This window comes from Trichosurus vulpecula, chromosome 7, assembly GCF_011100635.1.
Source record: "Trichosurus vulpecula isolate mTriVul1 chromosome 7, mTriVul1.pri, whole genome shotgun sequence".
Taxonomy (NCBI): Eukaryota; Metazoa; Chordata; class Mammalia; order Diprotodontia; family Phalangeridae; genus Trichosurus; species Trichosurus vulpecula.
The window spans coordinates 108,951,212-108,978,152 of record NC_050579.1 but is presented as its reverse complement, the minus strand read 5'-3'; positions in this window follow the sequence as shown (position 1 = coordinate 108,978,152).

The window sequence follows — 26,941 nt, the reverse complement described above, 5'->3', positions numbered from 1 at the left end:
ACTGCAAGCAGCCAGAAAGAAACAATTTGAGTATTGTGGAAACCCAATCAGAATAACCCAAGATCTGGCAGCTTCTACATTAAGAGATCGAAGGGCTTGGAATATGATATTCCGGAGGTCAATGGAGCTAGGATTAAAACCTAGAATCACCTACCCAGCAAAACTGAGTATCATGTTCCAAGGCAAAATATGGATTTTCAATAAAATAGAGGACTTTCAAGCTTTCTCAGTGAAAAGACCAGAACTGAATAGAAAATTTGACTTTCAAACACAAGAATCAAGAGAAGCATGAAAAGGTAATCAAGAAACAGAAATTGCAAGGGACTTACTAAAGTTGAACTGTTTTGTTTACATTCCTACATGGAAAGATGATGTGTATGATACATGAGATGTCAGTATTAGGGTAGCTGAAGGGAATATGCATGTGTGTGTATGTGTGTATATATATATATATATATATATATATATATATATATATATATATATATGTGTGTGTGTGTGTGTGTGTGTGTGTGTGTGTGTGTGTGAATGTGTATGTATGTATATATCTATGTGTGTGTGTGTGTGTGTGTGTGTATCTACACACACATATATAAAAGAGAGAGAGCAGACACAGGGTGAGTTGAAGATGAAGGGAAGATATCTAAAAGAAATAAAATCAAATTAAGGGATGAGAGAGCAACATACTGAGAGAGGGAGATAGGGAGAGATAGAATGGGGTGGATTATCTCGCATAAAGGTGGCAAGAGGAAGCAGTTCTGTGGGAGGAGGGGAGAGGGCAGGTGACGGGGGAATGTGTGAACCTTGCTCTCATCAGATTCGGCCTGAGGAGGGAATACCATGCATACTCATTTGGGTATCTTACTCCACAGGAAAGAAGAGGGAGGAAGATAAAAAAAAAATAAAAGGGGGGCAGATGATGGAGGGGAGGGCAGATAGGGGTGGAGGTAATCAAAAACAAACACTTTGGAAAGGGGACAGGGTCAAGGGAGAAAATTCAATAAAGCGGGATGGGTTGGGAAGGAGCAAAATATAGTTAGTCTTTCACAACATGAGTATTGTGGAAGGGTTATACATAATGATACGCATGTGGCCTAGGTTGAATTGCTTGACTTCTTAGGGAGGGTGGGTGGGAAGGGAAGAGGGGAGAGAATTTGGAACTCAAAGTTTTAAAAACAGATGTTCAAAAACAACAACAAAAAAAAAGTTTTTGCATGCAACTAGAAAATAAGATACACAGGCAATGGGGTGTAGAAATTTATCTTGCCCTACAAGAAAGGAAGGGAAAAGGGGATGAGAAGGGAGAGGGGTGATAGAGGGGAGGGCTGACTGGGGACCAGGGCAACCAGAATATATGCCATCTTGGAGTGGGGGGGGGGGGAGGGTAGAAATGGGGAGAAAATTTGTAATTCAAACTATTGTGAAAATCAATGCTGAAAACTAAATATGTTAAATAAATAAATTTAAATTAGAAAAAAAATAGTCAAAGGATATGAAAAGGAAGTTTTCAGAGAAAGTATGAATAGTAATATGAAAAAAAGAAACACAAATTAAAACAACTCTGAGTTACCACCTCAAAAAAAATATAAATAAATAAATAATTGCTGAGCAAGAAAGCATGTCACATATCAGTTTGCCCTACATATTGCCCTGGAATAATAATTTCTTGTAAGATCTTTAGTACATTATATCTAAAACCTAGTATAGTATCCCACAGCAAATGGCCTATTCATAAAATAGGTAATGTAGAATGGACTGAGCCCAGTGACAATATTTTTCTTAATATAAGAGTTTTCAGAACCAATTAACATCACCTAGAATATGCCTCTGATAAAATTATGCTCATATGTAAAAAGTCCTAAATTGTGGGATATCAAAAGTAAATGTGAAAGGAATTAGAGAAGAGAGATTCTTGAAGGTCAGTATCAACAAGGAAGGTTTTGTAGAAGGGAAGGATCTCAAGCTGGACTTTGAAGAATGGGATATAAATAAGTGAAAAGGCGGAAGACAGGCATTCCATATGGGGAAAACAGTATGAAATAAAGCATTCAGATGGTAGTGAACAATAATGGAGGACTTGTGGAGAGTAATAAGTAAATGATCCTGAATGAAGATTTCATGTTGGTAATTAGAAGGAAGTATGATGGAGCCAAATTGTGGAGGCCTTGAAAACTATTCAAATGCAAACGATTCAATGGAGTGCCTGTGCTCTATGTTTTTAATAGCATTTTCTTCCTCTTGAGATCTTTTATGGTTGTAGTCTTTTTTCCCCTTGTATTATCCTGTGATTCTTTTTTTTTTTCACTCCATCTCCTTTGATGGTGGGATTTACCCCTGGGGCTGGACCTCAATGCTATCTCAGCTGACTGTGACACTGGGGAATTTATTCTATTTTTTGTACTTTAAGAAAAGTTAACAACATCTTTATTATAGCAGGATAGAATTTATTTTCTCTTCCTTCTACCCTCTTCCCTCCCTCAATGGGGAAAAAAAAAAGAAAAACAAACAAAATCATCATAACAATTATGATGTTAAGCAAAATAAATTCATGCAATAGGCTTGCCCAAAATATGCCTCATTCTACACTCTGAGTATATCACTTCTTTGGTAAGATGTGAACAGTAGACATCATCATTGGTCCTTGGAGTTGTAGTTGGTCATTGTGGTGATGAAAGTTAAGTTTTTCAAAGTTATTTCTCTTTACAACATTGTTGTTAATATATAAATTATTCTTCTAATTCTTCTCACTTTTCCCAGCATAACTTCATACTGGTTTTCCCAGGCATTTCTGAAACCATCCGTTTCATCATTTCTTCTAGCCCAATAGTATTCCATTACATCCTTATACCACAATTTGTTTAGCCATTCCCCCTACTTGATGGGCACCCCTTTAATTCCCATTCTTTGCCACTACAAAAAGAAAAGCTGCTATGAATATTTTTTCTTCAAATGGCTCTTTTTCCTCTTTCTTTAATATCATTGGGGTATAGGCCTGGCAGTAGCATCACTCCATCAAAAGAGTACAGAGCTTTGACAATGAAGAGATTATTGGTAACTGGAGAGAGCAGTTTCAGTTGTATGATTAGGTGAGAAGCTAGACCGTAGAGGGTTCCGAAGAGAGTGAGGAGAAGGGAAGTGGAGGAATCGGTTGTAGATGGCCTCCTCAAGGAATTCAGTTATAAAAGAGAGGAGAGAGATGGAATGATAGCTGGTGGTAATGAATGGATGAAGTGAGGATTTTTTGAGGATGTAGGGAGTATGGACATATTTGGAGGCAGTAGGGAAGCAGACAATAGACTTGAGATTGAGGATAAGCAAAAGGGCACAGATGATAGACGGAGCAATCTGTTAGGGCAGACAAGATGGAAATGGGATCATTCATGTATGCAGAGGGGGTTGCCTTGGGAGGAAAAAAGGCCATCTCATCACATGAGAAGGGGATGAAGAATGGCAGAAGGCATCTGAGCGATATGAAATACGGAGAAGGCGAGAAGAGGAAGCTCACAGGGAATGGCCTCAATTTTTTCAGTGAAATATGAAGCAAGGTTCTTAGCTGAGAGGGTGATGGAGGGGAGAAGCTATGGGAGGTTGAGGGAACTTATGAAAAGGTTTAGAAAAGCCAATGTGGTGAATGAAATAGTGAGTCAATTAAGGAGATGAAGAAAGATTGCTTTGATGCAGTGAGCACCCAGTCGAGATAATATAAAACAAATTTGTAGTGAACCTAGTTAGCACAGTTTTGTGATTTTTCCAGCTTTTTTCAGTAGCACATGAGTCAGTGCAAAGGCAGTAGATGTTGGGAATAATACCAAGCTCAGGCCCAGCAGGGCAAGATCAATGATAGGCTCAGGGAACACAGGATAGAATAAGATTGTGGCATGTGAGAAGAAGAATATTCAAAAATAAAGTAAGGGTTGGGAGAGTGGGAATCGAACGAACCTCACTCTTGTCTGAAGTGAGCAAAAGATAATGTACACACACACACACACACACACACATACACACACACACTCACACACACGCTTTGTTGTAGCCATATAGCAAGTTCAACAGGAAAATAGGTATAGGAAGGAATGAGGTAAAAAGAGAAAATAATACTGAGGCAGGGGGAGCCAAAACCAACACAAACTTCCTCATCTTGTAGGGGTTATTAAAGTAGGAAATCAAAGAACTAAAATCTAAGGGGGTGCCCATCAATTGGGGAATGGCTTGACAAATTATGGCATATGAATGTAATGGAAGAGATGAGGAAGAGACAATTTCAGAAAATCCTGGGTAATATGAATAGATCCAGGATGAAATGAACAGAAACAGGATGATATTTCATACAAGGACAGCAAAATTCATAGAAAAACTTTAAAGACTTGAGAAATGATCAATACAATAAAAAACTATATCTCCAGAGGTCCTTTAATGGAGGGTGTTACCTACCACCATATAGAGAGGCGAGGGGCACAAAGTAGAGCACATTTTTTTTTGACTCGGCCGTTCTGTGCATTAGTTTTGTTCGACTATGCTTATTTGTTTCAAGATTTCCCCCATCCTTTTCCCACTTTTCACTTTGGGAGGGGGAAGTTAGCAATAAAAATCTACCCATAAGAGGATCATTGAAATATTTTTTTAAATATACAGAAGGGAACCAAAGAAACCTTTCCAGATCCTCCCTAATGCTAATGCTGTTACTCCAGTGATTATCCCCAATTTATATCATATAAATGTTCTTTGTATGTTGTCTCTCCCATTAATCTGTGAGCTCCTTGATGTCAGGTACAGTTGTTTGCCTTTCTTTGTATCCTCAGTGCTTAGCACAGTTTCTGGCACACAGTAGGTGCTTAATAAATGCTAGTTGACTGAACAGAAGGAAATTCAAAAGAAAACACAGCCAAGCAAGACAATTTTGAGAGTAACATATTGAAATACATGTATAAGCATATGTATACATATATATATATACATTTTAAATAGCAATCAGTATGAAATGGAAATCATTTTCCTTATAATCATCTTTGAAAGCTGTGTATATGGAAACACTTTTTTAGTATTTAAGTTCAGAATAAAAATGAAAATTTTAAATTAAAAAGATGAAGTTTGAATTTAGATATGTTAAATTTTAAATAGTAGGTCTGCAAAGTAGAAATATCCTATAGGAAATTGGAAGTGTAGAACTGAACCTTCTATAAGAGGTTGAAGCTATACATTTAAATTAGTGAGACATCAGTGTGGACTTTACGAAAGGAGCCATGAAAAAGGGTCATTTCTTCAAGGGGATAAGTGTAGGAAGATGAAAGCCTGAGGCAAAGACTGAGATGTAGGAGAATTGGATGATGAAGAGCAAGCAAATGAAACAAGAAGTAAGAGGCAAACTATACAGTATCTAAGATATCATTAAAAAAGGCCTTCAGGTTTGACCAAAAGGTGGCTATTGTAGCCTTCAAATACAGTTTCAATATAGTGGTGAAGACAGAAGCAAAACTTTTGAAGTATTAAGAAGGAAATGGATATAATAGGTACAGTAGGAGAAATGAGATGGTGGTGGTGGTCTTCCTGGCTTTGAGGATAACCTCATCACTACGCCATGCTCCCGTTGTCTATTTAGTAGAAACATAAGTTATTAATTTGGAGAAGAAATTGGCAAACCAGTCCAGTATCTTTGCCAAGAAAGCCCCAAATGGGGTCATGAAGAGTCAGAGATGACTGAAAATAACTGAACAACAAAAAGTTTTTAATTGTAATGTTAATATTATGGTATTAGCTCCTGGCAGTGCGGGGACTTGAATGTAGCTCTTCTTGACTTCAATGTTGGCCTCCTTCATTATATCAGTTTTGAAGTTTAGAGCTAAGAATAAAGATCTAAGGCCCAAAATGTAAGCCATGATAGGAAACAGAAGGGAGGTTTACTTAAAACCTATGCCAGCTACCGAAGTAACCTGGGCCTGTTTGTGAATCACCTAGATAGAGTATGCCCCCAATTTTCCTCACATTTGGGGTAACATTTGGATGTATGATTGATTGGGTTTTGACCTGTGTTATGACTTCCAGTGTGACAGGAGTCTTTGATCCTTCAGACCTTGGGCCAGCCAAAGCCTGAGAAACCCATCCTTGACTTCTGCTACAGCAGAAAGAAATATTGGTTTTGCTGTCAGAAGCAGACTTTGTCTCTGGTCCAAGGTTTCTGTTGTGTCTCATTTTGGGGTTTTTTTCTGTTATCCTGGCTGTTTGCTTGGCTCTGACTTTCACACTCATTTCCTGCATACTCCCTAATACTTGGATGCCTGTTTCATTCTCTGCCTTCACCTTGGCTCTCCTGCTCCTGACTTCCTGGGCTATGATCCTGAAGGTCCTCTACAGATAGCTCTGGTGAAAATCAAATCATCAATGTGTGCTAGACTGCAGAGGACAGCAAAGGAAAAAAAGATGCTATTCAGGCCCGGGACTGGTAGAAAGCAAAGTACATTAGACCTTTCCTGAGGCCCCCAGCTTCTAGTCCCTCTCTCACAAAAATACCTTGTATTCATTGTGTCTATATTCTTTATATACTTATAGATGCATGTATCTTCTCCTCCACTGGATAAGATCCTTGGAAGGAAGGACTGTCTCCCTTTTGTCTTTGTCCTTCCAGCACTTTAACATAATATCTAGTATACAGTAGATATTTAATAAATGTTTGGTGATTGATTGAAAATAGACAATGAACTAGGATACAGCACATGGGTGTACAATGAAGAACGTTATCAATATGGGGTTTTTTATATTTTATATTATGTTTATTTAATGCCCGAAAATTCCACTTTCTCTATCACACAGGCAATTTATTTTATGATGCCTTTCCTCACTATCCTAACCATCAGATCTTCCCCCAGGCCCAGAAATTTTCTTTTGCCTTCATTTTGTACTTCCTTATTTGTTTTCCCCAGTAGAATGTAAACTCCTAGAGGGCAAGGACTGGCTTGTTTTACCTAGTACAGACCCTGACACACAGTAGGCACTTATTAAATGCTTGTTGAATTGTTTGGTGTGGGTGAATGTTTATTAGATATGTAGTCAAGATGTCAGGAATCTCATCTCTTCCACTTAGGATTTGTGTGATTTTCTCTGGGCTTCAGTTTCTTCAATTCTAAATTTGAAGGGCTTACACTGAATAACTTTAAGACCTCTTCTAGTTCTAAATCTGTAATCCTTAGAATAATAAATCACTTGCATCTTGCTTATGCCCCACACAATGGAGAGAGCACTTGGACTGGACAGAGAGTGTCATCTTCCTGGGCTCAAATCTGGCCCCAGGCATTTACTAGCTGTGTGACCCTGGACAAGTCACTTAAGCTTGTTTGCCTCAGTTTCCTCCTTTGTAAAATAAGCTAGAAAAGGAAATGGCAAATCACTCCAGCATCTTTGACAAGAAAACCCCAAATGAAGTCACAAAGAGTCAGATGTGACTGAAACGACTGAACAACAAAAAATAGTGAAGTCTCTAGTGGAGAGTAAGAAGCTTCCTCTTTTGGAGGAAAATTGTGATGTATTTTTCACATTCTGCCTAAAGTCTCTAGTGGAGAGTAACAAGCTTCCTCTTTTGGAGGAAAATTCTGTTCATATTTTTCATATTCTGCCTAAAATCCACATACCTTCTCCCTGTTCTGAATAAAAAAAACAAAAACAGAATCTGGTACAGATATAGGGAAAGACAGAAGAAAGGCTAGAACCCACCAGTAAAATGTCATCCATTCTGCTCTTAGGGAGTAAGAGCAAAGATAGACACTAAGCTCTTTCTGAGGATAGGATAGGGAAGAGGCTAGCCCATTTGGTCACAGTTTTCCACTCCCTCCCCCAATGAAGGTTCTGCATCTGCCAAGGAACTACAAAGCAGATTCAGGTGACAGGCATGAGAGGCAGCCATGATGAAGAATGACCAAGTGAAGAAGCAAGCCCTCACCAGGAGCAGTAAGTCCAAGTCGAGAATCTCAGGAGCCCTTCCAGGCTTACAACCAGAGCTGATTCATTCTGTGGGATGCTGGTACATGTTTGAGATAGAGAGAAAAGGAGGAGAGGAGCATTGATACAAGGGCTAATCACCCTGTGTTTCTCTGGTTTGTAGGGGAGGATGTGGAGTGGCTGTCGCTCTTAACAAATCCTGCCCCACTCATGCATATTAGGGAAGGACCTCAGGTTTAAGGACACACACACACACACACACACACACACACACACACCCTGCTAATAAGAGTAAAAACACTTTACAGCGGGAATTCCTAACCTTTTTTTTTTTTTTTTTGCATCATGGACCTCTTTGACAGTCTGATGAAATCTATGATCCCCTTCCCAGTAAAAAAAATTTAAATACATAAAATAAAATACATGGGATGATTAAGGAAACCAATTATATAAAAATAGAGTTTAGCAAAATATTTTTAAAGCAAGTTCATCCAGATTAAAACCCTTGATTCATGAATAATTGTTTTCAAAATATCTTTACACATCTCAAATGAGTTTCAGGACTGCTCTAGGAGAGAGATAAGATAGTGAAGCTTGCTTTATCCTCATTTCACAGAAAAGAAAACTGAGACACAGAGAGATTACCAGGCTTGCCTGTGGTTATTTGACTTGCTACAAGTCACAAAGCTAAAACCTGAATCCACCTCTCCTGATTTACTAATCCCACTTCCTCTCCCCCACACCCGCGTGGCCATCTCTCATTTTATTTTTTGCTTAAGGCCCACCATTGTTTCCAGCAGGCCCCAAAACGTTAAAGTTTGTGCTTCTGTTCTTTAAAGATACCCTGAAAAAGTGGAGGCAAGTCTCTGTTGGCAATAATGATACAGATTTTCATTCTGGAACACGGCATATCTATCACTGAAATAATTCAAAAAGCTATTTTTGTGGGTATCTTTTTGTGTGGTAAAAACAGTCATTTTGGCTGACTTTAAAGGATGCATCCCTTTCTAAATTCATGCAGTATGTTCTATCATACTAGTTAGATTTTATGTCTTCTATCCAGAATATATAGATGACCCTGATTCAGGCTATAGGAAGAACAAATAAATAAAGTTACCATTTTATAGAAGAGATCTTCATTATTAAATTATTTTGGTAGGTCTTGTAACTGTGAAAAACCAATTTGCAACTAATACCCCTCCTGTGTCACTTATCCTATATTTATCTCCTCAAGCTGACTGTGAGAGAATAAGAAAGCCGAGGTTTACATCCCTACCATCAATTTAAAGAATATGCTTTTTTTGGCCTTACTGTGAAATTACATTTCTTATAAATTGCCTACAGTTGATGCCTCGTGGAGGAAGTATCAAAATTCTTGATGCATAGGTGTCTGCCTGGGTCAATGAATGATTATCTCTTCTTTTAATTTTTCTTAAGGATATTGCAATGGTATTGAGGGGGAAAGAAGGGGAGGGGAAGGGGAAGGGGAAAAGAAAGGGGAGGGCAGGGGAGGGGAGGACAGGAGCGGAGAGAAGAGAAGACGAGAGGAGAGGAGAGGAGAGAAGACGAGAGGAGAGGAGAGGAGAGAAGACGAGAGGAGAGGAGAGGAGAGAAGACGAGAGGAGAGGAGAGGAGAGGAGAGGAGAGGAAAGGCGATAAAGGAAAAGAAGGGAGGAAGAAAAGGAAGGAAAGGAAAAAAATGGAAGGAAGAGAGGGAGGGAGAAAGCAAATGAAATAAAGAAGGGAATGAAGGGAGGAAATAAGGAAGGAAAGGAAGGAAAGAAGTAAGGAAAGAAAGAAGGTAGGAAAGAAGGAAGGAAGAAAGGAAGGAAGGAAAGAAGGAAGGAAGGAAGAAAGGAAGGAAGGATGGAAAGGAAAGAAGGCAAGAAAGGGAGAAAGGAAATAAGGAAAAGAAGGATGGAAAACAAGGAAGGCAGAGAGAAAGGGAAGAAAGAGAGGGAGGAAGGAAGAAAAGGAAATGAAGAAGGGAAGGAAGGAAGGAAGGCAGGCAGGCCAGAGCAAATATGCCTTATTATCAATGCTGTTAATTCATGCTCCAGCTTACCAATTGTGCTCAATAGGTCACTTAGCTTGCAAGTAGCTGATGGCTGCTGAAACAAATCAAGCCTGACTATTTTTCTGCTAGTCCCCAGATAAATGTCTTTATGGAACCTGTTCAGTAAGAAAGTTTTGCTGTCCCGCTGCAGCACAGATGGTTGAAGAGCTGGCATCCACACCAAGAGAAAGCTGTGCTCAGCAACAAGGTCAGAAGGAGCCGTTATCATCCACTTCCAGAGACCCCTCCTTCCCCAGCTGGATAAGAGCCCTTAAGCTTAAACTCACTGAATTCTCTGGAATTTTTCACTTGAGTCAATTGGCTTAGGAGAACTAGTCCACTGCACACATTTTTGAGTCCTGGAGGGATTAAATGTGTGCATTACCTGTGATTCATTGGCTGGATTGTACAGAGTTAGGATTTTACTAGAAATCTTTTAAGTTACAAATCTAATTGAGAAATTTTCCAATGAGATATAGTCAAAGAAAGACTAAATTATCATCATCTTAGCTATTTTTCAACTTCTCACTGAATTTTATGATACTATAAAAAGAAATATACAGATAATCCACATATTTTTCTCATTTGGTGTTAAAGCCACTATAGACTACAGCAATCCCAAGATTTTAAATTCAGAGTTGCCATGGATCTCAGAAACCATCTAATTTAAACCCCCTCATTTTATAGTTGAGGAAACTGAGGCCCCAGAGTGGTTAAGTTATGTGCTCAAGGTCACACAAGGTGAGATCTGTGTATTCAGTCTTATTATATAGATACTCGATTTGCCCTGAATGCATTCTCTGAGATGTTCTGAATGCACCTTTTTATATACTATATACTTCTCTAGCCTCAGTTACTTTATCCACAACCTGAGGGTGTTGGATTAAATGACTTCTAGCATGAGAAACAGGGTGAGAGAGCAACCAGAATGCTAGACTTGGAGTCAAGAAGATTTGGGTATGAACCCCACCTTAGATATCTATTATGTGACCCAGAGCAAGAGACCTAATCCCTCTAAGTCTGTTTCTTCCTCATCTATAAACTGGAGATAATAGTAGCTGGAGCACTTATATCAATAAGACTCAGACAAAGATAATGAAAGTAAAAATGCTATCAGTTATTGTATATCAGTATTATACTGTAATACCTGTAGCTAAAGTTTTTTTTTTTAATTGACAACAAATTCCTACAGTTCCAGGAAATCTGGAACCATTCAAACTGACTGACTTGGCTTCTTTATTTTTTATTTATGCTCTCTGATTTTACTAGAAAAATGTACTTTTGTACACAATGAAACACAGAAAATATTATCAACCCAAATGATCCAGTTATGGATAAAAATATTGAATTAGCTGTCAGGTCAAAATGTTTAAAAGACCATTTCCTGGAGGATCAATATAAAGATACTTTTGGACCAGTGCATAAAGATGATTTAGCTTTCACCTTTTCCTGGTTTGCCACCAGAAAAAATGTAATTGAACTTCAAACTGTTCTCTGAATTATTTGGCTTCTTGCTAAGGACACTAAGAAAGAGAGAGAGATTTTGATGGATGTTGATTATTATAGGCCTGATAGAAGATCCGGGTGCCTCTTCATGAAATTTCAGGTTATGAGGCTTCGAAAGTATTACAATAGCCTTCTATGGGCAATCTTGGCTTTGCATTTCCTAGTGGAGCAGGGTTGCTGAAGGTGTTCTTGTGAAGTTACAGGTTCAGTCTCTCCAAATCAGTTTCTCTCCCCTTTTCAAGGAACCCGAGTAAACTTGTAAACACTAGAGAAAGAAGAACTTCAATTTGATTTTACTCTTTGGTCTTCAGCTTTGCAAGGAAAGAATCGATGACTATTCATTCTCTTTTATCCTCCATTCTCTAACCTTGTTGAATGGTTTCAGTCATATCCAACACTATGTGACTCCCATTTAGGGTTTTCTTGGCAAAGATATTGGAGTATCTTCTCCAGCTCATTTTACAGATGAAGAAACTGAGGCAGATAGGGTTAGGTGACTTGCCCAAGGTCACACAGAGATCTGAGATCATATTTGGACTCAGGTTTTCCTGACTTCAGGCCCAGTGCTTTGTCCACTATGCCACCTAGCTGTCCAATAACACAATAATTATTATAATTATTAATAATAATTATATAATATATTAACCTATATATACACAGAATATATGTATCTGTATACATATGTATGTATACATATGCATACACAAGATATTCCGGTAATCTTAGTACAATTTTAATTTGTTAAAACTAAAAGCTTATACATTTTATTCAGTTGTTTTCAGTCATGTCTGATTCTTCATGACCCCATTTGGAGTTTTCTTGGCAGAGATACTGGAGTGGTTTGCCATTTTCTCCAGCTCACTGGAGGAAACTGATGCAGAAACTGGGACAATCAGGATTAAGTGACTTACCCAGTCTAGTAAGTATCTGAGGCCAGATTTGAATGCAGGTCTGCCTGACTCCAGACCTGGCACTCTACTGCACCACCTAGCTGCACAAGCTTGTACATATATATCTGTATAAGTGTATGTATGTATATATACATGCACACACATACCCATATATGCATATATAATGTGTGTGCATATGTGAGTTTATTTGGCACTTTAAAGTCTGCTAAGATTTTTTCTACACATTTTCTCATCCAAGCCTCTTAGCAATTTTTGAAATAGTCACTACTAATATTATGATTCCCATTTTGCAGATGAGAAAATCAAGGCTTAACATCACAACCAAGATTAGAGCCCAGGTCTCCCTAACTCCAAGTCCAGTACTCTCTCTACTCGCTGTATCATACTGCCTCTTTGTAGCATAAAACATATGGGAAGAGAACAATCCTTTGCTTCTCTCTGATTCCAGTTCAAATAATGGTATGAGCCAAGGAAAACCTGCTTCAGTTAAACCTCATAGTACACATACTGTATTTGCAGCCAGAGGACCTGGCATCAGGTGCTGGCTCTACCACTTACCACCTGTGTGACCTTTAGCAAGTCATTCATCTTCTCTCTTGGTCCCTCAGCTGTAAAATGAACCAAATGGTTCTTCCTGTCTCCAAATCTGTGACTCTATGAGATATAGCAGTTGAGCTAGGACATCTGGAATAGGTCTGGGTTGTCCCTGTTCAAAGGATCCTGTGATGTTTACTGCTGGTTTTATAAAGGTGTAGGCTCTTAAGGTCCCTAAGACCATTTCCTCCTAAAGATTTTGCAAACCAAGGAAAGCCATCTCAAAGTGGGTGATGGAACATGAGTTGGCATCTTGGGTTATACAGCCAAGATTCTTATAGGCATCAATAACAGAGTGAGGATTTCCAACAATTCTCTGTTCATGTGTGATTTTTCAGTGTTGGGGGGGGTGAGGAGCAGTCTCTATTTAAACAATTGAATATAACAAAAACCTCATGTATGTTTTTAAGCACAATGCACAGTTTAGAAACAGTGTGGCCTCCTTGATAGACAGCCAGTATCAGAGTAAAGATGGGCTGGATCTAAATCCACCTCTCACGCACACTAGCTGTGTGATTTTGGGTAAATCACTTAACCTCTCAGTGCTCTAGGCAGCCAAGACTAAGTTATCAAGAACTTTGGTAGAGGTCATTTACTCACAAGGGAGTTCACTATATCAATGAAATCACAAATCCAGTCCCTACCCTAACCCTTTAAAGGAATGAAAGCCACTAAGTACTCTTTGGTACCTTTCTCGTTCATCTTCAACTATTATCTATCACTGCTTAATTTAACCATAATCCTGTCTCCTGGATTTCCTGGGACAATCTGCCAGAACCCAGAATCTCTGAGGTTTATTCATTGTCTCCCAATACTTTGAGGCTTCAGGGCACCTTCATATCAAAAGCCTTTTGAAAGAACCACATCTTTAATCTTCAATATGAGTAAAGAAATCAGATTATTCCCCAATTTAATGAGAGAAAAGGACATTAATTTTCCTTCTCAGCCATTCTCATTTAGGTCTTTAAGCACATCCTCTGTGGACCTGGCTTCATCCCTTTCTCCAATGTAAATCTGCTAACCCTCATAAAAGTTCCTCAGGGGTTTTCTTCCAACTAAAGCTAAAGAGATAGAAGGGTTTCTTCTCCCTCGTGTAGTTGTGCCTCAAAACTTATTTCCTACTGTAGAGGGAAAGGCTTCCTGAGCATGTTTTACCCCCGATAAGAACAGCTCTGCAAAAGAGGGTAGAAATATTGTTGCAAGTAGAAGCACTCAGTTTCCCATAGACAGACTGAAACAGGACACAAGTCTTGTTCCAGCAGCAGCCTAGCAATTGTGGTTTTTCCACCCATATTTAGAAATGAGCAAAAAAGAATCTATGAAAATGAATGGATAGATCTCTGGCATATCCATCTTTACTCTTCCAAGAGCTGTCTTTGCCACACATTATCCTTACCCAAGAGTCAACTTATTTTCTTTGTGTTCTAAGTGCCTTCTTCCCAGGGAGCAAAATAATTTGCCACTTGTGACAGTCTATGAGTGTTTGGCTGCAGGGCCAGGTTTTTTATATTTTATATCAGATTGTGTTCATTAAATGATTAGTATATTTTATCCATGCACATATCTATAGATCATTTTAGGAAAGATGGAGAATGTTTTGTTTTATTTTGTTTGCTAGGTTTCAAACCATAATGGCAGAGGCTAGCTTATTTTGTGAATATTATATCTGTAATTGGGCCCAGAAGCTATTTGGTGATGGGTACTTGCAGTAAATATAATGACTATCCAGTGGCTATTACCCTTATGTTGGAAAAGCACAGGCAAGTCCAAATTTATGATTGGGGCAACTGCCCCAGGTCCATAGTCTTGAGGGAGACTCTGATCATCGATGGATCTCTTCCTCTGCCCATAGAATTTTATTTGATCAGAAAGTACCCTATATCTTTTATGGCCCCAAAAGCTAAAATTATGATTTGAACACTGGTCATGTTCGACTATAACTACACATATTTTAGAAATTCTGCCATCTGTTGTTTCACTCGGTGTCCCACATGTTATATTCTAGATTCCCCAATCATGTTCTGTCCCTTCCTCCTTTCATGCATTTTTATACACCATTTCCTACCCCTGCAAAGGATTCCTTCCACATCCCCAACTTCCTTTCATTCCAGACTCAGTTCAAGGGTTACCATTTCCATTTGTCCATCCCCGATTCCTCTGATCATAAAAGACCCCTCCATCCCCCATGAGTCGCTCTTCTTTGTTGGGCTTTTTCTATCCTCTGGTCTCATTTGAACTTCTATTATCTTTATTTCTATTAGGTCCCAATTAGTCCAAATAATGAGTTCCCTGAAGTAATCATCTGCATTCACACTATTTGAAGTTGTAATGATGTAAGATATGGTCATGGGTTTCATAAATTTGAATAAAGGCAACCATTTCAGGGTATACATTATTCACATTAGTCTGGACCTAGATTTATTATGATGGCATGCTTTCAGTGTCAAGAGAACTTGAGGAAAATGCTCAGGATATTAGATCTGATGATGTACTTATAGCAAGAAGGACGAATGCCACACAGTGAATTATGAACTGTGCCAGAGAAGACATTATGATGGTAGTCTCTGAGATCAGAGACTCACTGCAGTAGTATCCCCAAGACCAGCACAATTCCTTACATATAGCATATTCTTAATAAATGCTCATTGAATTTCATCAAATTGAATAGAATCAGGTTAACCAATATAGATAATAATGATAACTTTATTATACATTTAAAAGGAATAGCAGGTTGTATGTAATAAATCTGCAGCTTCAAGCACATTCATCTTTTCTTATACTATGTATGGAAATGCTTATTTTAGTTCATAAATTAAAAATAAAATAAATAATTTTTAAGAAAGAAAGAAAGGAATGTTAGCCACTCGTGAATCTTCAAAGCCCTATATTTCCACAGACGGTGGCTTCATGTTAAAATTTGCTAGATAGAAAAAAAAACATATTAACAAGCCTGGATTCAATGTGAAGTTCTTACCTTTTCTTCAAGGTCCTAAAAAGAAAACCCACCCAGAGCTTTTTACCCATCCATCAAACCCATTCTTCTCCTCAGATTCTTTCAGAGGTATCTAGGTGGCTCAGTGGATGCAGTGTTAGACTGCGTCAGGAAGGTCTGAGTTCAACTTCAGGCACTAACTGTATGGTCCTGGGCAAGTCACTTAATCTCCCCATGCCTCAGTTTCCATATGAGTTTTCCAAATCTTCGGTTTCCATTAATGTTTTCCGTATCAAACATGTATCCAGCAAAATGGATTTAATAGTAGCATCTACCTCATGGGCTTGGGGTAAGGATCAAATGGAATAAAAGGAAAGCCCTTTGCAAGCCCCAAACTGCCACATAGCATTGTTTTTTCAGGATCTTGGTCTCTTTGTTCCACTAATTGATTTTGACCTTTTAACTTTAAAATCATTTTACTCCGAGTGAAGGTTTTATTATTTAATCATATCCTTTTCTTCCTATAATTTGTTGCACATTTAAAAGAAATATTTTCATAGCACCACAAAATGCTTTCATAATTTCACTAAAAAAGAGAGTTGAAATTTATCAATAAAGTGAGTTTAGTGCTCTAATGACAAATTCAAGACTCTTGGCAAACCAAATAACTGTGTTTTCCCTGTGCCTCCCTATAAGGAAATCCAATGAATGAAAGCTCGATTTAACAAAATAGTTTCTTTCAGACAGTGGGTTTTGCAAAAGCATTCATTGCTACAGAGGAAGAACATGGTATTGGAAAGAGACAAGAGTGTGCTGGTAAATATTTAACAACCAGGTCTCAGGAGGAAAAAAAAATGTACACATGACCTACTTTCAGATTTAGTTTGCATAGTTAACATTTTCTCCATCACTTTATTTAAGTCTAAACAATCAACAAAACAATAAGTCAAGCCCTGAATTGTAGCCTTTCCCCATTTCTGAGATATGAATGCTCACACTGAAAATTTAACAAGTGGCTCTTCCGACCCTATATGAACCAGCTCCAGCAGACCTCAGAATAGAGGTCTGGCCTTTAAGTAAGGAAGATCTAGGTTTGGATCCTTCTTCTGATACATATTAGTTATAAGTTTAGGGATCATAAATTTAGAGTGGGAAGGCATCCAGGTATTCAAGTCCAATCTTTTTACAGATGGGGAAACTGAGTCCCAGAGAGGCTAAGTGACTTGCTCGAGTTCACACTGGTAGTATGTAGAAGAGCTCAAAATTCAAACCCAGGTCCACTGACTTCAAATCCAACATTCTTTCCCCTACACTGCACTGCTTCTGTGGGCAATTTACTTAACCTCTGAGTGAGAAGTATTTTCCCACAGGAATTGCCCCCACAGATGAAATTACAAGTTGTTTTAGGAGCAATATTCCCAACCCCTTCCTCTATGTAAATTAGAATAACTTTTCCTCAAAACATATTGAAGCTATCCTCAATATTTGATTAGTTCAGGGCCCCAAAGGGTCAGGCTGTTGACATCACCTTCTGGTTGCTTGAGCACAAAATAGCCATGAGGAGCTCCAGACATCCTTTGATGTTTGGCTGTGTAGCCTCCTCAAGCAAGGGAGCTTCATTCACTTGAACTGACTTGAGGTATCCTCAATGCATATCCTTGTTAAAGATCCTACTCCTTCTATGACTACATAATTCTCCTTTTGTTAACTGCTGAAAGAAGGAAATGGCAAACCACTCCAGTGTATTTGCCAAGAAAACCCCAAATGGGGCCATGAAGAGTCAGACATGACTGAAACAACTGAACAAAACAAGTGTCTCATTTCATTCCAATATGGAGTAGAGGGGGCTAGGAGACTGGCCTGAGTCAGATACAGCTCAGAATACAGGTCAAGACCCCCCCAAAAAATTCTACCAGATTATTATTATAAAGCCTCATCATGGTTCAAAAGTAACCCCTGTGTTCATAACCTGACTCTGACTTGCCTTTCCAGCCTTAATACATACTAATCTCCTTCACACATTTTTCAGACCAGCCAAACTGGCTTCTTGCTTTCCCTTATGCACAACATTCCATCTCCTGTCTCTGGGCCCTTGTACAAGCTTTCCTCTATTTCCTCACCTCTCTCGTGAGATGCTTTATCATCCATAAAAATGCATCTTCTCCTATGAAATCTGTCCTGATCTCCCCAGCTGTTAATGCATTGTCTCAAATTACCTTATATTTATGTTGTATTATTTTGAACATATAGTTAGGGCTCAATTAGTACAAATAATGAATCTGGCAAAGTTTTATCATCATTAGGATTCAAACTGTATACTTCCAGTGTGCTGCAACAAATTTCTTATGTTATATAATTACAATTTTAAATAATATGAATTTGAATATATGTGAACACTTCCCAGGATTCATTGTTCACCCTTATTGGGACCTGTATTAGTTGTGTAATGCAAATTATTTTTTATATACTTATACTGGTATATATTATCTCACAATAGAATCTAAACTCTGAAGGCAAGAACTATTTCATTTTTGCTTTTTAATCCTCAGAGTGGTTCCTGCCACATTCTAGGTGTTTAATAAATGCTTGTTGATTGAATGACCAATTCTTGAAGTCTGTGCTAGCAGTGACCAAGCTCTGTTACATCTTGCCAATCTGTACCAGTATGGGCCCATGGCAGGCTTCTCCCAGAGGACCAGCAAAGCTAAAAGTACCTAAATTCATCATGAGAAGTTAGGCCATCAGGTGATGAATTCTTTGACCACAGCAACCCATAAAACGGATTTATAAGCTATGGAGGAGTCACTATCAACATCAGTGGAAGGAAGTGAAATGCATACCTATCAAATCATACCTCTCTTGAAGCAGTGAAGTGCTCTTTACTTTCTAAAACGATTCACCTCAGTGATCCTTTAAGGACCAAAATCTCCCAAGCACATTTAAAAGATGACCTAGTTGAAAAGAATTGGATTTCCACAAAGCTTTTCCAAACTTCATCTGTTGTATGAGGTGAAGAAGATATGCTCTAAATAAACAGCACAAGAGTAAATTTAAGTTGGGAACATTAAAATTTCTATAGCAGATGAGAGAGTGAAACTATCAGAAGCCACTAAATACTTCGTTCGGATGCCTTCAAAGTGTTGCACGGTATGAAAAGCCAGTGACTCACTCTTCTGACTCACCGTGACAACAGCAGCCTGCGTCAAGGAGCTGGTAGCGCCTGCCCAACAGGTTCAAAGCCTCGAAGTGGTTAATTGTGTGATATTGCTAAGCATAGCTGTGATCACAGCTCCTGGGGAAAGAAAAGCAAATATGCACTTTTGGTTCCCTTTACCTTCCCCCCAAAAGAGTTTTATTCTAAAAACTTATTCTTGTCTTTGATCAAGCTTATCTTTATCTACCATCCCTCCTGTTGGATATGTTTGTTTTCAGCATCATTCTGGGTAAGTATGAGCTCAATTTGGATTAACCCCACTGTGGGGAAAAAAATGCATCAGGCGTAAATAACTATGCTCTGTGGCATGGCTTTCTAAAACTAAGCATTGTGGGAAAGCAACCCATATTTATCTGGAAAGGGGCCATCACCACTAATATCTATTTTTTCTGAAGGGGAACACTCGTATAAGTATACCATTGACTTTCTATGTTCCAGGCATGATTTGTGAGAGTAACTCAGGTATATCAGGGGGCTTACTAACAATTCTATTTTCCATAAAGGTCCCCCATTCAGCCCTGTATAATTAAAAGAGGACAAAGTAAAGGAAAAAAGTCACTAGATCGCTTCAGGCGGTATTTATTAAAGAATATGTGTAAACGCACATCTGTCTTGACTTTGAATGTTATTTCTCATCTGGTATGTGTTAGGCTTTGACAGCTTCACTGGCTCTGAACGTAAGGACAGTTGACTGAAAGCTTCAAAGGTCATGTAAGTGCAAGAAAGAAATTACCAATATTCCTTTGGGACTCTCTACCAGCAGCCTCTAACTAGATTGCCTCTAAAGCTATGCTCCTCTGTCCTTTCATCTGTCTCTAAGATTGAACTCCAAAACCAATTCTCTAAGATACATTTAACAAGCCTTTATTAAGTTCCTACTGTGTGTCAGCTCTTGTATTTGGTTCTAGGAACACAAAGACAAAAATGAAAAAGTCTCTGCCCTCAAGGAACTTACTTTCTATAGGAGGAGATGAGAGGACCATTTGTGCATAAATTAATCAAGTTTAAAACCATGTGAAATAATTTGGGTGGGGATAAGGGGGCACTAGGAACTGGACCAAGGTCCAGGAAAGCCCTGGGGGTGTGGAGATGTGGTTACTTGAGCTCAGAATTCTAACAGGTCATGCATTGCAGGTATGGGAAGTGGCTTTTGCAAAGTCCCAGAGATAAGAGATGAGGTCTCAGGTACAGTGAACAGTAAGTAAGCCAAATTGGCTGGAGTTTAGAGTACATAAAAGGGATTAATGAGCAATAAGCCTGGAAAGGTAGTCAAAAGCCAGGTGTGTAGTGCACCATATTTCTTCTGTCTCTCATTAGAATGCTGTTTGTGATCAGTCAGCAACAACAATCAATAAGCATTTGTTGAGCCCCTGCAGTGTGCCAGGCACTGTGCTGAAGCATCTCCCAACCTCAGAAGTTCAGATCTTTTTATGCAGATTTGGTTTCTGCATCATATATTCACAGTGCCACAAATAGGACCAGTAATTTGGTGGCAGTCTTAAGCAAATTTTGTGGTGGGGATGCCAGAAGTTATTTTCTTACCCTTGAAACTCTATACAGTATTTCCATTCCAGATGTCTATTCATGTGTTGGCTGCACACACCTTAAAGTCAAGAGAGAGGTTTGTAATTACAAGAGTCAGCCCTGAAAAGGAGCCCGAAGGTGCACACACCACCCACAAGATTGTTCTTGGCATCATTTGCAAGGCGGGGCCCAGCTGTACAGGGGAACAGGAGTTGTCATTTCATAAATGGTAATAATGCTAGAGGACACTCGAGTTCTTTGAGTTATGTTATTATCTACTTGAATGAGACATATCTCAGTTTTGAATCATAAGTGTGGGAAATGCCACCACCCAGCTCACTCCAAAGTATGTAAATTCTATTTCGGCCCAGACTCTTGGCTATAGGAGAACCCACAACATTCAATATCATGGAAGCTGCTGGTTTGGAAATGTTTTCCTTCCTGTGCTCAGTCAGTTGAACAGTTCAAGTGACATATTTGACAAGGCAGAACAAGGAATTTATCTCTTCAATGGCTATGGAACATTTTGCCAGTGAGGATGAGTTTTGGGGAAAACTAATGGTAAGTGGAATTCAGAATTTAAATATAGAGGCTATTTTGCTGTGCTTTTTCCTCAAGGCTTTTTATAAAATTAAGATGAAAGTGGAATAGATATCAAAAGATTACAGACTTGCTTATTACTTTACAGTGAAACATACCTGCTCCAGACAAAATGGTATTAGTGACAAATCCCTTTGAATGTAAATTCTCTGAATTTCACTGACAGAGCAATATTGTACCCTTCACTGGCTTGCCAAGCGTTTATGTCCTTGTTAAAGCAAAATGTGGAACTAATGAATGGAAAAGATTTCAAAGCTTCAGCTAGATTTGTATCACAAGTAAGGCATATTTTCTCAAGTTTTTATGGCCTTCCTAAATAATTTTAAAAGATTCCTTTTCTAGGATTTGTCAAAATTCCATTTTTTTTAACTTCTGCGTAAAATAATATTGTTCCTATGGTCAGATGAGCACAAGAAATATTTGTATCTATAATTAATGACTTTCTAGGATGCTTTTTTATATAAAATTCTGCTTTGGAATCATACAGAGGTGCCATTTCACTGATGTACCAGTGGGTTTAGAATGGATAGATTGTCAGTTTCCTCTGAAGTTAGAATCACTGGGTTCAGGCTGAAAGAAACCATCTAGTATAACCTCCTCATTTTATAGGTGAGAAAAGTGAGTATCAGGAGCTTGGGATGCTGCTGTAGTGGGGGTGGGGAGGAGACGGAGTTGTTGGTCCTAAGGAAAGATTCCTTTCCCATTTCCCATAACTGTAGAGGAAATTTTGTGTGATTTTAGTTCTGGCTGAGGTATTTAGGACTATTAGGAAATAGCTAGAGATGGGTATATATGTATGTGATTTTGAAAAGTTAGAAGTTAATCTAAGCACTATGAATGTCAAAGTATGTAGAAGGAGAGAAATAGTAGTGGCATAGCTTGAGCTTGGAGAAGAAAAGTGAGTGCAGCTGATTCCAGTGTCTAGGAACTGCCATAGAACATGCCACAGAAGACATTCCCCTGCATGGGCATCACAGTATGGAGGAGGGGCTAGAGCTTGGAATCTGTCCTCTAGTTGCTAGCATCCCCTAAATAGTATATGTACCAATCTGGTACAAATGGTAATAAAAACTGAAAGACTGTATTTTACCTCATACAAGCAACTCTCTGACCCTGAGGAAAGGAAACCCTGGTAGATAGAATCTTTAAATTCAGACTTCTCCTTCCGATGGTAAAGACCTTTGCAAAAACAGAGAATGAAGAAAATCCTGATTGGTCTGGCCCTCCACACAGTTTGATCTTCTAGAAAGGACAGCAAAGACGATGACCAACAGAAAAGAGGTCAGAAAGGTGCTATACAGGAAAGATCTCAAGAAAATAAATAAAAAAAATTCCTATACAAATCCATCATTCTAGCAAGAGTTACAAGAAACAGATGCCTGGTTCCCTCTCGGTGAGAAGGGAACTTTGCAATGGGTAAACAGTTTCATCTTTGGTCATATAGAGAAGCAGGACCACCTCCATATTTCCCATGGAGAAGAATACAAGAATGTGTCTTGAATGAAGTGGTACCTGGCACATAGTAGATAATTAATAAATGCTTATTGAATGAATGAATAAAGGGACTGTCCAAAGCTTGGGACAAGAAGGATAGAGGACAGATACAATTAGGTCCCCTTCCACAATAGTATTTTCTTTCTTTCCAGAAAGGTCCTGATCTCTTCTAATTTAAATTTTAGCCTCTGTTAGAAATAGAGATTGCAGGGAGAAGTAGAAGATAAAATGATATATTAATATCATCTCTTTAGGGAGCAAGGATTAGACTCACATGTTCTATCTCTTTCTGTAATCCTAAAGCCAGGCCTTCTTTGGGGTAGATGGTATTGGGGTATATTGGTCTGGATCTGTATTTCTTCGGTGTATGAACTCCTGGGGAATAGAAAGCTGGCCTTGCAGTCAGCATGAACTGAGTTCAACTTGCATCTCTATCACATACTGATTGTATGACCCTAGGAAGGTCAGGTAAACTTTTGGTGCCCAGGATAGGTCTTTTAGACTAAGAATTGCATAAAAAGTTGGCAGTCTGCATTGGTAGAAAATCGTGTGATAATAAATAAAATCATAAGATGAAGAAAGATTTCAGAGCAAATTAAAATGGTCTTTGCAGACATCAAATGTTTTGTGCATTAAAGAATATTCAGCATTAAGGGACCCTTAATAAATATGTAACCCTGAACAATTCACTTAACTTGTGTTTGCCTCAGTTTCCTCAACTGTACCATGAAAATAATAATAGCCCCTTCCTTGCAGAGTTGCTGTGAGGAGCAAATGATATAACATTTGGAAAAAGTGCTTAGCAGAGTGCCCATCACGTGGTGGGTACTATATAAAGGCTTATTCCCTTACTCTCCCTTCTTTTTCTCTTCCCCTCCCCCAGTCAATAGTTTCCAGAACTGTAGAGATATCAGGGAGGATGAGGACTGAGGGGGAAAGGGGGCATTGGATTGAGCAGTGAAGAAATCAGTGGTAAAATTTTGAGAGAGTAATTTCAGTAGAGAGGTAGGTTTGGAAGCTAAGAGGCAGGGGTTAGAATGATAGAATTTCAAGGTTGAAAGGGACCTCTCAAACATGAACTAGTCCAGTGGATACCTGAGAAAGAATTCCCTCTCCAATATTCACAACCATTGGTCATCTAGACTCGGTTCAATGCCCTATAGAGCTGAGGAAGTCATTATTACCTGAGACAATCTATTCCACTTTTAAATAGCTCTAATTTCTGGGAATTTTTTTTCTGTATAGCAGCTACAGCACCCATGTAAACTCCCAGCAACCTCAAACTGAGTGATTACAAATTATCTTGGCTTTGCAATTTCTTTTCAGTCTTTATTTCTGCTTCTTTGACTTCATGATGCCTCTGGTCCCTTGACCATCTAATTATATCAGCGCTCAAGGGCAGATCATGACTATAGACTAAGGGCAGTGGCCATGCTGAGCTGTGCCCAGTATCCTAACTGGCCTTCCTAAATATATTATCTCCCTTCTCTAATCCATCTATCAATGCTGCTGTCAGACTGATTTTCATAAAACACCTTTTGCATCGTGTCACTTTTTTTTGTTTTTTTTTTCTTTCTTTTTCTTTTTTATTTTTTGAGGCAGTCAGCATTAAGTGACTTGCCCAGAGTCACACAGCTAGTTACGTGTCTTCGGTTGGATTTGAATTCAGATCCTCCTGACTTCAGGGCCACTATTCTATCCATTGTGCCACCTAGCTGCCCCATCGTGTCACTTTTCTACTAAAAACCTTCAAAATTTCTTTAAACCTTATGAAGATTAAAATCCTCTCTGTCTTTCATGACCTTCCAAGATCGGGCCCCCATCCTACCTAAACAACTTCATTTTCCTACTACTCTCCAACATGTATTCTCTGCTTTATTTAAGACCCATATATTTATCATCCTCTCAAACATGTTCATTTTATATGCTCTGCTCACTTCTGCCTTCAGACTTTTTCTTATATTGTTCCCTTCTCATCCAGAATCTTCTCTCCTCTCTACCTTTGCAAATTCTCCTCATCCTTCAGCACTCAATGTCAGCCCTATCTCCCCTTTAAGCCATTCCTTCCTAAGTCAAACCTCATCATCTCTCATCTCCAAGCTATTGCACTAATCTGTGCTACCCAACAGCACCAAAGTACACACCATCTCATATCGCCCTTTAATTATTTTCTTTAGGCCCATTTTTCTCTCCAAATAGAATGTGAACTTCTTAAGGGCAGGGACCATATTGCCTATTGATTCTGCAAACTCTATAGCACTTGGCCCAACACTAAGCGCATAGTCAGTGCTCACATACATGTCGTTGCTGTTTAATTGATTGCAGTCTAAACATCAGACTGAGTGTGACAAGTCAGATGGTTCACTAATGATAGAAGAGTGTTGAGGGGAGCTAGGGAAAGATCTGTATTCTCAAGACAGCTGCTTAAGCGAGGGAGGCTCTGTCTGACAATGTCTGGGTAATGGGTGGCATCAGACAAAATCCGTGGTGAATGTCAGGAGTCTTTTCTTCATGAGTACCTCTGCCCATATATTACATACAAACTATTCCATGATATGCATTTGTCCCCTGAGTTGTTACATCATTTAAGTCACACATTTTTTTGCAGGGGGGAAGGCAGGGCAATTGGGGTTAAGTGACTTGCCCAAGGTCACACAGCTTAGTAAGTGTGTCGAGTGTCAGGGGCTGGATTTGAACTCAGGTCCTCCTGACTCCAGAGCCGGTGCTCCACTCACTGCACCACCGAGCTGCCCCTTAAGTCACACATTTAACCAATGTTTATTCCTAGAGCAATCAAAACACCGTGATATACAAAGATCAGTAGTACCATGTACTGGATTTAGCAGAAAAATTAATCTTGACATCAGCTACTATGATGTAGGTGGAGCATGATTCATTTTGTTGGGTGAATTCCTTTGTTGTCAGTCTTAGACTGTAAGCTTCCACTGGGCAGGGACCAGGTTCGTAGGCTTATTGTGCATCGGAACATAGATATGGAACTCAGAGTAATCTGAGTAGTAGTCTGGTCCAAACCCTCATTTTACAGATCATGGAAACTAAGGTTCAGTGATTTGCCCAAGGTCACACAACTAGTAAGCATCAGAGGCAGGATTTGAACTCAGGACATCTAACTCCAAAACCATTTCTCTCTCCACTGTATTCTATTGACCTTTTAACTCCCCGTGTGTGGTACATTCTACAGTGACATGTGCATATAAGTACTGAATAAGTAATTGTGATATCGATTGATCCAGCATGGCCACCACCCAAGTACAAGGATCGAATCAAGAATTTGGATTTTTAATGTGTTGGTGCCACTGCTGTTTTCCTTGATAAGCGATCATTCTGCACACCCATTCTTCCCCAGGTAAAGTATCGAATCATTAGTTTTACTGTCAGAGATTCAATACCTTTTCCCCTTTACTCACTGGGTTGCCCCAAGCTAGCCACTTAAATTCTGTGTCTGATAAGCCTCATCAATAAAATTAGGATAACAGCACCGAGGACTGTAGTTTATTGATGTGTGGAATAATTGTGATTACAAAGTTCTGGGAAAATATAAAGTTCCAGGCCAAGGATTGCTGGATTAGTATTGCTTCTCACAGGCCACTGAGCAACAATCGTACCATAACCTGTTTTAGTCACTTCTGACCTGGGTTGCACTCAACAGTGAGGATTGAAGGTGACAGGTGGTACAAACAGCTTCAAAAACAACTGATTTCTCTCTTTAGTTCCACCCTCCTTCTGCCCTAAGCCCCTAGCCAAGCTCACTCTTTCTCCACCTCTCCTTAGTTCTTGAGGCAAGCAACTCCTTTGTGAAAAGTTCTCCAGGCGAATCTACTACCAAAGCTTTTCTGAAAGTCAGCATTCTTGAAATCCAAGAGCCAGTCATTGACTCAGAAAACTCCCTCACTTATTTCCAGTTACCTTTTTAGGCACTCTTCTGTTCCTGTTGTGATTTTTTTTAATTCAAATAACCTTCTAGCTTCTTTTTCTATTCTCATTCAATACCCTCTCACCTTCCAGACCCCTTGGTATATCATCACCATGTTTTCTGCCCCACTTGTGTTCTGTCAGCTGTCTATCCATCTCTAACTCATTATAAATAAGAAATAGTATAGTTGTACACTGACATTTGATACAATTATAAGACGTCTTCTGACTATACACAAGAGATACTCATA